An 8,984-nucleotide genomic window follows, 5' to 3' on the forward strand; every position below is an offset into this window, starting at 1 on the left:
AATGATATTGGTTTTTTTGGTAACTCCTTAACTTGGAACAGAGCAAACCTTTGGCAAAGACTGGATAGAATTTTATTTAATAATGAATGGCTTAATACTTTTCCCTTATCTCATGTGGAACATTTAAGTAGATCTACTTCTGACCATGCTCCTTTACTTTTGTGTATCAATACTAATCGCAATACTGCCCCTTCTAATTTTCTTTTTCAGAACATGTGGTTATCTCATAAAGATTTTAACAATGTTATTAATTTTAATTGGTCTGCTCCCATTGCTCCGAATAATGACATAGTGGGTATGCATAGATTGTGGGCTAAATTGAACAGATTGAAGCAAGTTTTACGGTGGTGGAATAAAAATGTTTTTAAGAATATTTTTGCTAAAATTAAAGAAGCCGAGAAGGAGGTGATGGAATTAGAGAATACTTATATGGAAAATCAGAGTATTGATAATAATCATGCTCTTCACAATGCTAAAAATAATCTTGCTATTTTACAAGAACAAGAGGAGATTTATTGGAAGCAAAAAGCTGCTTCTAATTTGATTGTTGAGGGGGATAGGAAGACTAAGTTTTTTCATACTTTAGCGAATAAGAAAAGAGCTCAAAATCATATTTTTAAAATCATGGGAGAAGGAGGTGTTATTTTTGAAAAAGAAGAGGATATTTTTGTTTCTGGTGTGGATTACTTTAAACAAAGTTTTAATAAGGACTTTACTACTACTTCTATTTCTAATCCTTTCATTGTTCCTAAATACATTAGTGATGCTGATAATGATAATGTTAATCAAAACTCCGTCTGAGGAGGAAGTTTGGAACACCATTAAGGATATGAATATCGATTCTACTGCGGGTCCTGATGGTTTTACCACTAAATTTTTTGTGCACTCTTGGAATATTATCAAGTTTGATGTTTTAGATGCTGTTAGAGACTTTTTTAATGGTACACCTTACCCTAAGTTTTTTTCTGCTACGAATATTGTTTTAATTCCTAAAAAGGTGGGGGCTAATTTGTGGTGTGATTTCCGTCCTATTAGTCTTTGTTCCTTTTTTAATAAACTAGTTTCTAAAATCTTTGCTACTAGACTTGTTGACATTTTACCTAGAATTATTTCTGTCAATCAAACGGGTTTTGTTAAAAATAGAAGTATTTTTGATAATATCCTTCTTGTTCAAGAGATGATTCATGATATTAATTACAAGGGTAAAGGTGGTAACATCGTCTATAAACTTGATATTTCTAAAGCTTATGGTAATTTGAATTGGAACTTTCTGTATAAGATTTTATCGTTATTTGGTTTCTCTCAAGGTTTTATCCAGTTGATTAAGAATAGTATTGAAAATTGTTTTTTCTCTGTCATTATTAATGGTGGTAAACATGGTTTTTTCAATTCTTCTCATGGTTTGAGACAAGGTGACCCTTTATCTCCGGCCTTATTTATTATTGCTATAGACTACCTTTCTAGAGGTATGGAGGAGTTATACAAAGGCCATAATTCACTTTACTTTCGTACTAAGGGGGGCTTGCCTGTTTCTCATCTTGGTTTTGCGAATGATTTTATTATTTTCTCTAATGGTGCCATTAACAATGTTAAACTTATGGCTAAATTTTTAAACAATTTTCAGAATATGAGTGGTTTGAAGATCAATAATAATAAAAGCAATTTCTTGGTTCCTAGTAGTTTTAGTCAAGGCAAGATTAATAATATTAAACGTATTTGTGGCTTCAATTGCTTACCTCTGCCCATCAAATATTTAGGTACTCCCATTTTCAAAGGTAGAAAACGCAATCATATGTTTTATTATCTCTGCTTTTCAAAAGAAGATTTTTCAATGGAACTCCAATTTTCTCTCCTTTGGTGGCAGACTTGTTTTAATTAAAAGTGTGTTAAACTCTATTCCGATTTATATTTTGCATACTCTTAATCCTACTGCTACGGTTTGTTTGAGAATGGGACGGTTGATTAACAAGTTTTTTTGGGGGGCTAAACTTAATAGTAGTTGCATCTATTGGTCTTCTTGGAATAAAGTTTGTGTGGCTTTAAATGAAGGTGCTTTAGGGGGTAAAAACTTCTTGGATATGGTTAAAGCCTTCTCTTACAAATTATGGTTTTCTTTTTGTTCTAATACTAGTCTTTGGGCTAATTTCATGCATGCTAAGTATTGTAAAGATAAGCCTGAAAATTGTTGCACTTACAAAATTTCTGACTCTGCAGTTTGGAAAAGACTTTGTAAAATTAAGGGGGAAGCGGAAAATTTGATTCAGTGGGGTCTTGGTAAAGGTTACATTTATTTTTGGCAAGATAACTGATTAGGTTGTGGTTCGATTGATTCTCTATTAAATACTTCTACTTTAACCATTATGAAAGTTTATGAGTTTTTTGATAATGGCAGATGGAATGTTAATAAACTTAGGTATTATGTTCCTTTGAGCATTATCTCTGCTATCCTCGATGTGACTTTACAATTACAGAGCAATGATACTATCTTATTTAAACCGACTCCTAATGGGAAGTTTAGTCTTAAAATTGCCTGGGACAATTTTCGTATCAAACAAAGTCAATCAGTTATTTTCTCGGCTATATGGCATAATACTATTCCTATCTCTTATTCTATTTTGACTTGGAGAGTTATAAGAAATTTTATTCCTGTTGGTGAGTTACTGATGAGAAAAGGCTTGAATATTCCGTCCAAATGTCAGTGTTGCTATGATAGGGAAACTTTGGATCATGTTTTTGTTAATGGTTTGATAGCTAAGAAAGTTTGGTTGCATTTTATGGGCATTACTCATAAAGACAGCAGCTCTATGCAGAATGATATCTCTAAAATGCTGGATTTGTGGATGCTTAAAGCGAAAGGTCATATTTACAATCTAATTCCCATCCTTATTTTTTGGTATTTGTGGAAAGCTAGAAATGAAGCTAAACATGAGGGTATTCGTATGGTTGCTTTGAAAATTATTGATAATATAAATTACAAAGTCTCTCAGCTATATGCGGCTAATATTATTTATGGTAAGAATTTTAAAAACTGCAGTTTTTTGGCTCATTATTTCGGTATTACTCTTGATTATGTTGAGTTTAGAAATAGGGAGAAGTTGTTAGATGGTTGAAACCGTGCTTGCCTTTTCTCAAATTGAACATGGATGGTTCGGTGGGTTCTGATGTTGCTGGTATGGGAGGTATTCTTCGTGATTCTAACGGTGATGTTATTTCTGCCTATGCCTCTTCTTTAAATTACTGTAAAGTTATTTATGCGAAAATGAGGGGTTTAGCCTATGGTTTGGAATTGTGCTACAAACTCAAGGTTATTAATGTTGTCATTGAAGTGGATGCTTTGAGCCTTATACAATTGTTGAACAAAAATATTATGTGTTATCCTGAATTTATTTATATTTTGAGGAAAATCAAAATATTGATGGAAGGTTTAAACTGGACTTTAGTTCATATTTTTCGCGAAGGTAATGCGTGTGCTGATTTTTTAGCCAGGAAAGGTTGCCTCATTAATGGTATGGAAGAATTTTCGTGTATTAATCTTCCTCAATAGCTGAAAGGTTTAGTTAGATTGGAAAAGTTGGGTATGCCTTATATTCGTTCTTTTTAGTGTTATAAACTTGTTAATCATTCGTTCTCTATTTCTGTTGGCTGTTTATGCTGCCTGGTGCTGTTTTTAATTGCCGCTGGAGGTTGTTTGTCTCTCTCAGTTCAGAGGTGGAATTGCTGGAGGATTTTTCTGGGAAGGAACTTTACATCTCTGGTTTAGCTATTTCTTTATACCGTTCTCTGTTTTTTCCTTGTTTTGTTTTTCTGCTTTTATTTTTGCAGGTTGCTTCCACCTTGAGGAAGTTTTTGCCAGAAAGACGGGTTTCATTGCTTATCTGTTGATCTTTCTTATTTTTTTGGGCGTTTTCTGATCGCCTTAGAATGTTGCTAGGTTGTTAGCTCAAGAAAAATGGCACGAATGCACAAATCCCGCCTTGCAGTTGTAGGGTTCCATTTCCCTTAAGTCAGATTGAAATTAACCAGATTTCCCCTGAGGATAGTATCAGGGTTTATAGATCTGGGGTTCTTACTTCCTATGAGCACAAGCGCCCATAGTTAATTACCCCTCTTACAACGTAAGAGAGAACTCTCGATTAAGGATGAAATAAATTTTAGTTAATTTTAGTCTCAATAGTAGGGGAAATGGAGGTAAACCCGATCAAGATCCCATGGTTCCCTCGTCCTGGGTATACCATAGATTTCAGTCTACCAACACTAGCAATCATTGACCGTAGTGTCCAGGGAATCTGATTAGCAGCCATGGGTTGCCTCCTCTCAGGAATCCCGAGTAGACTGAAGTGGTTAGATGTGGATTTTAGTTTGATTTAATTTGGGTTAGGGCTTATTACTTCCTTAGAAGTTGTCCGTTAATTTATTTAGTTTGGGGCTTACGGCTCCATTAGGAGTTGCCCGGATAGTTTGTTTAGTTTGGGGCTTACGACTCCAATTAGGAGTTGCCCGGAGAATTTTGGTTGGATAGGTCTTATGGCTTCCTTAGAAGTTGCCTAACGGTGGGTCTTACGACCTAGCCCTGTAAGCTAAGCGGCCCGAGTTGTGGGTCTTACAACCTGATCCTTTTAGACTAGGATGTCCAAGAATTTTAATTGTTTGGGTAGGACTTATAGCTTCCCTTAGGAAGTAGCCCGAAAAGCGGGTCTTACAATTTAATCATTTAGACTAAGATGCCCTTAGATTTAAATTTGATTGTTTGAGGTTTAGTATCATTGCTATTTATTTTTACAATTTTTCTAAAATGTAGGGGCTTACGACTTCGTATAAAAGTTACCCGATAGCGGGTCTTACAACCTAATCCTATAGATTAGGATGCCCAGGTGAGGGGTCTAGGTTTGTATTATCACCTAAACGCTTATCTCAGATGCCGGACTTACGACTTCTATTAGAAGTTGCCGGGGTTTTAATTGGGTTTAGGGGTTAGGTCAATTTCCACCTAAAACTTTCCCCTAAGGTCGGGCTTACGACTTTCATACGAAAGTTGCCGGGTAGCGGGTCTTACAACCAAGTCCTTATAAACAAGGCTGCCCGAAGGATTTGAATTAGTTTTGCGATAGGTCTTATTATTTCCCTTAGGAAATTGCCTGAAAAGTTGGTCTTACAGCTTAATCTCTTAGACTAAGATGCCCGAGAATTTTAATTGTTTGGGTAGGACTTATGGATTCTCTTAGGAAGTAGCCTGAAAAGTGGGTCTTACAACTTAATCGTTTAGACTAAGATGCCCATAGGTTTAAATTTTAATTGTTTAGGGTTTAGTATCATTACTATTTATCTAGCAAATTTTCTAAAATGTGGGGCTTACGACTTCAGTAAGAAGTTGCCCGAAAGCGGGTCTTACAATCTAATCCTATAGACTAGGATGCCCATAGGTTTGAATTTGGCTTGAATTGGATTTGGATTAGGTCTTAGTGCTTCCTTAGAAGTTGTCTATTGATGGGTCTTACGACGTAGCACTATAAGCTAAGCGGCCCAAGCTGTGGGTCTTATAACCAAGTCTTATAGACTAGGATACCCAAAAGTTTGAATTAGATTATTTGGGTTTTAGGTTCATTACAATTTATTTAGTAATTTTTCCTAAAATATTTGGGGCTTACGACTTCTGTAAGAAGTTGCCCGAAAGTAGGTCTTACAACCTAATCCTATAGACTAGGATGCCCAAGTGAGGGGTCTAGGTATATTATCACCTAAACACTTCCCTCAGATATCGGACTTACGACTTCATTAGAAGTGGCCGGGGTTTTAATTGAAGGTTAGGAGTTAGGTCAATTTTTGCCTAAAATTTCCCCCTTAAGGTCAGGCTTACGACTTTCCTACGAAAGTTGCCGGATAGTGGGTCTTACAACCAAGTCCTTATAAACAAGGCTGCCCAAAGGATTTGAATTTGATTGTTTGTTTGTAGGTATTCGTAGCCAGTGGTTGCATTAGTTGAGGCTTACAATTGCAAAAGATAGAGCCCACAAGTAGCTATAGAAGCTTGTACAAGAGAGCTTTGGAGAGCAGTTTGTAGAGTTCAGTTTGAGAATTTGGTAGAGCAATTTATACAAGAGATTTGAGGAGTTGGCAATCAAAGTTGTGCATGTCATTTAGTGAAAACTTATCTTCCTCCCCCTTTTTTTTTTTATTTACTGCATTTTTATTTTATGATTTTCTCATTTGATTAATCAAATAATCAATCAATAAACGAACTCTAAATTTAATTGGTCTAAAAAATTTTTAAATAACTCTCGGGCTTTAAAACTTTTAGAATTTAAAATTCTCTCAAATTTGAAATGCTCTTATATATTTAAAAAGCTCCTGGATTTTGTATAATTAAATTAGTTTTGAAATGATTTATCACGATTTTTGCTACCTCAATAACTAGAGGGAGAGAGATGATGTTTTGAAGATTAGAGACCTCAAATATTTGTCTTATTCTAAAATTATATAAGAAATATAATCTCTGTAACTAAGTTATGCTAGCCAATTTAAATGTAATATACACGTCTCCTTTGCATGCATAAAAATTTTCATACAGATTTTTTTTAAAAAAAAAAAAAAAACAATAGCAAAAATTTAAGTGGCCTTCAACTAAAGCCCCAAAGCAGTAAAAGTTTCAATATGAAATTTCTACTTCATTTTAATATTTTTTGCATGCAAATACTATTCAAATCTAATTACAATTCCTAATTTTGCTTCTTGGCTCATAATCAAATGGGCAAATAAGAAATTACAGAAGCCCTCCCACCGTCCATTTTAAATCTGGTCAGGAAGAATTTAAATCGAAGACCCCGGTCGTCGTACCTTAGGTCCGACCGGGATGGTTTGAAATTGAAGACCTGCGCCGTTGATTTTTAATCCGAGCAGATGGTTTGGAATCTGAAGACCTCGTGTCGTTGACCTTAGGTCCGACCAAGATGATTTTAAATTTGAAGACCTCACGCAGTCGATTTTAGATCCTGGTGGGATAGTTTAAACAAACAATTCTTCTAACAGAATCTAATCTACGCCGTCGACCTTAAACCATCCCGGTCGGACCTAAGGTCAACGATCTTAGATCCTTAAACCTCACGCCGTCGATCTTAAATCCTTAGAATAAGACAAAATGCCATGATGGCTTTTGGATTTAGATGAGTAATAAGAATGGCCAATTATCCTTCAAAAGAAATATCTGCCTTCATTTTGGATTTAAATATGAGTAATATATAAGAGGTGACAGTATAGTAATGATGAACTCTATTTGAGTGGAAAGTAAAAATCTGTTATAAGATTAAATAAAAGATTAAATAAGATTATAACAGAAGAATCTAAATCATTGGGTCGAAAATATTTCGTGTTTCGTATGAGAGTGCGGCCACTGGCTTCAACCCTTAGAGGCGGCTGTATGGGGATTTGGCCGAGGTGAAGTGGGGAAGAAGACTGAGAAAAATGACTTAGTCGGGTGCTTACTGTTGACAAAATCGAAGGAGCCTGAGGCGGAGAGGAGAGGCGTGGACAGGAAGTCGGATACGAAACCGACTTTAGATGGGAGACACGATTGCAAGAGTAAGAAATTTTCAGAGAAATTGGAAGTGTTCCTCTATCTGTTTCTCTTCCCCTTTTTATTGAGTACATCGTTTGATGGCAGTTGTTAAATCAAATAATGCCGTCGTTTGGCGAGGTGGGGTCGGATCGAGGGCATGAAGAGATGCAACTCTTCAATTTCCGTTTATTTCTCCGCTCTTTCTTTCTTCTTCTTCATTTTCATTTTTCATTTTGTTACCTTTTTATTTTAAATAGATAAATATAAAATTTTGGACTGATTGCTTCCATCCAAAAAAAAAAGATAATAATAATAATTTGTCTATAACAAAATTTTTTATAAGATACAGTGGAGATATGGCCTTCACCTACTTGAAATTGACTAGAAAGTTTTTGACATTAGACTCATCAAGTCTCAGGAACGTTCAACTTTCCAACCTATTTCTTTTTTTTTTATATATATATATTGAATAATTTTATGTTCCTGCATACATCTTTTATGATGCTTCATAGATTATAAATTTTGCTATGCATAAATCTGCACTTCACTCGACTATTTTAACAGAATGTGTTGCTATAGCCGGATTTAATATTTCATTTTATTTTCCATCTTTGTGTATATGAGCTAGTTGTCGTATACATATCTCCACTCTAGCTTTTTCTAGATCACAAATTGATACATGTTCAAATTTAAGCATCAGATGACTGTTTGAAAGAAAGATTGTTGTTATAGTTGAATCCAAACATTGCTTCTGGTATGTTGCACTTGTAGGTAGTAGCAAATTCATTCTTCCACTTTCATTTTCATTATTTTGTTTCGCCATTTTTATTAGCCAACAAATTGCCTCCCAACGAATTTATTGTGTGACTTTCACACAGTGAATTCGTTGCAATATTTCTAAAAAAAATAAAATAGCATTTATATTCACCATCAATCTTTACTTCTTCCTTCTATTATTTAGATTTTTTTTAAAATTGCTCGACCCTTAAGTTTATGAGCATAAAATATTTTAAAGTTCGGCCCTTAGGCTTGTTGAACTTTATAGATTTCGCTCGACCGTTAGGTTAATGAGCATTCAAGATTTCAAAGTTCAGTCTTAAGCTTATTGAACTAATGAGTTTTAGCTCGACCCTTAGGTTTATGAACATAGAAGATTTTGAAGGTTCAGCCCTTAGGCTTATTGAACCAATGAGTTTTAGCTCGACCCTTAGATTTATGAGCAGGTGAGATTTTAAAGTTCGGCCCTTAGGCTTGTTGAACTTTTGGGATTTTAACTCGACCCTTAGGCTTATGAGCTTAGAAGATTTTAAAGTTCGGCCCTTAGGCTTATTGAACTTTATGGATTTTAGCTCGACTCTTAGGTTTATGAGCATATGAAATTTATAAAGTTCGACCCTTGGTTTGTTGAACTTCAGGGATTTAGCTCGACCCTTAG

Source organism: Dendrobium catenatum, unplaced genomic scaffold, assembly GCF_001605985.2.
Source record: "Dendrobium catenatum unplaced genomic scaffold, ASM160598v2 fragScaff_scaffold_1145, whole genome shotgun sequence".
Lineage (NCBI taxonomy): Eukaryota > Viridiplantae > Streptophyta > Magnoliopsida > Asparagales > Orchidaceae > Dendrobium > Dendrobium catenatum.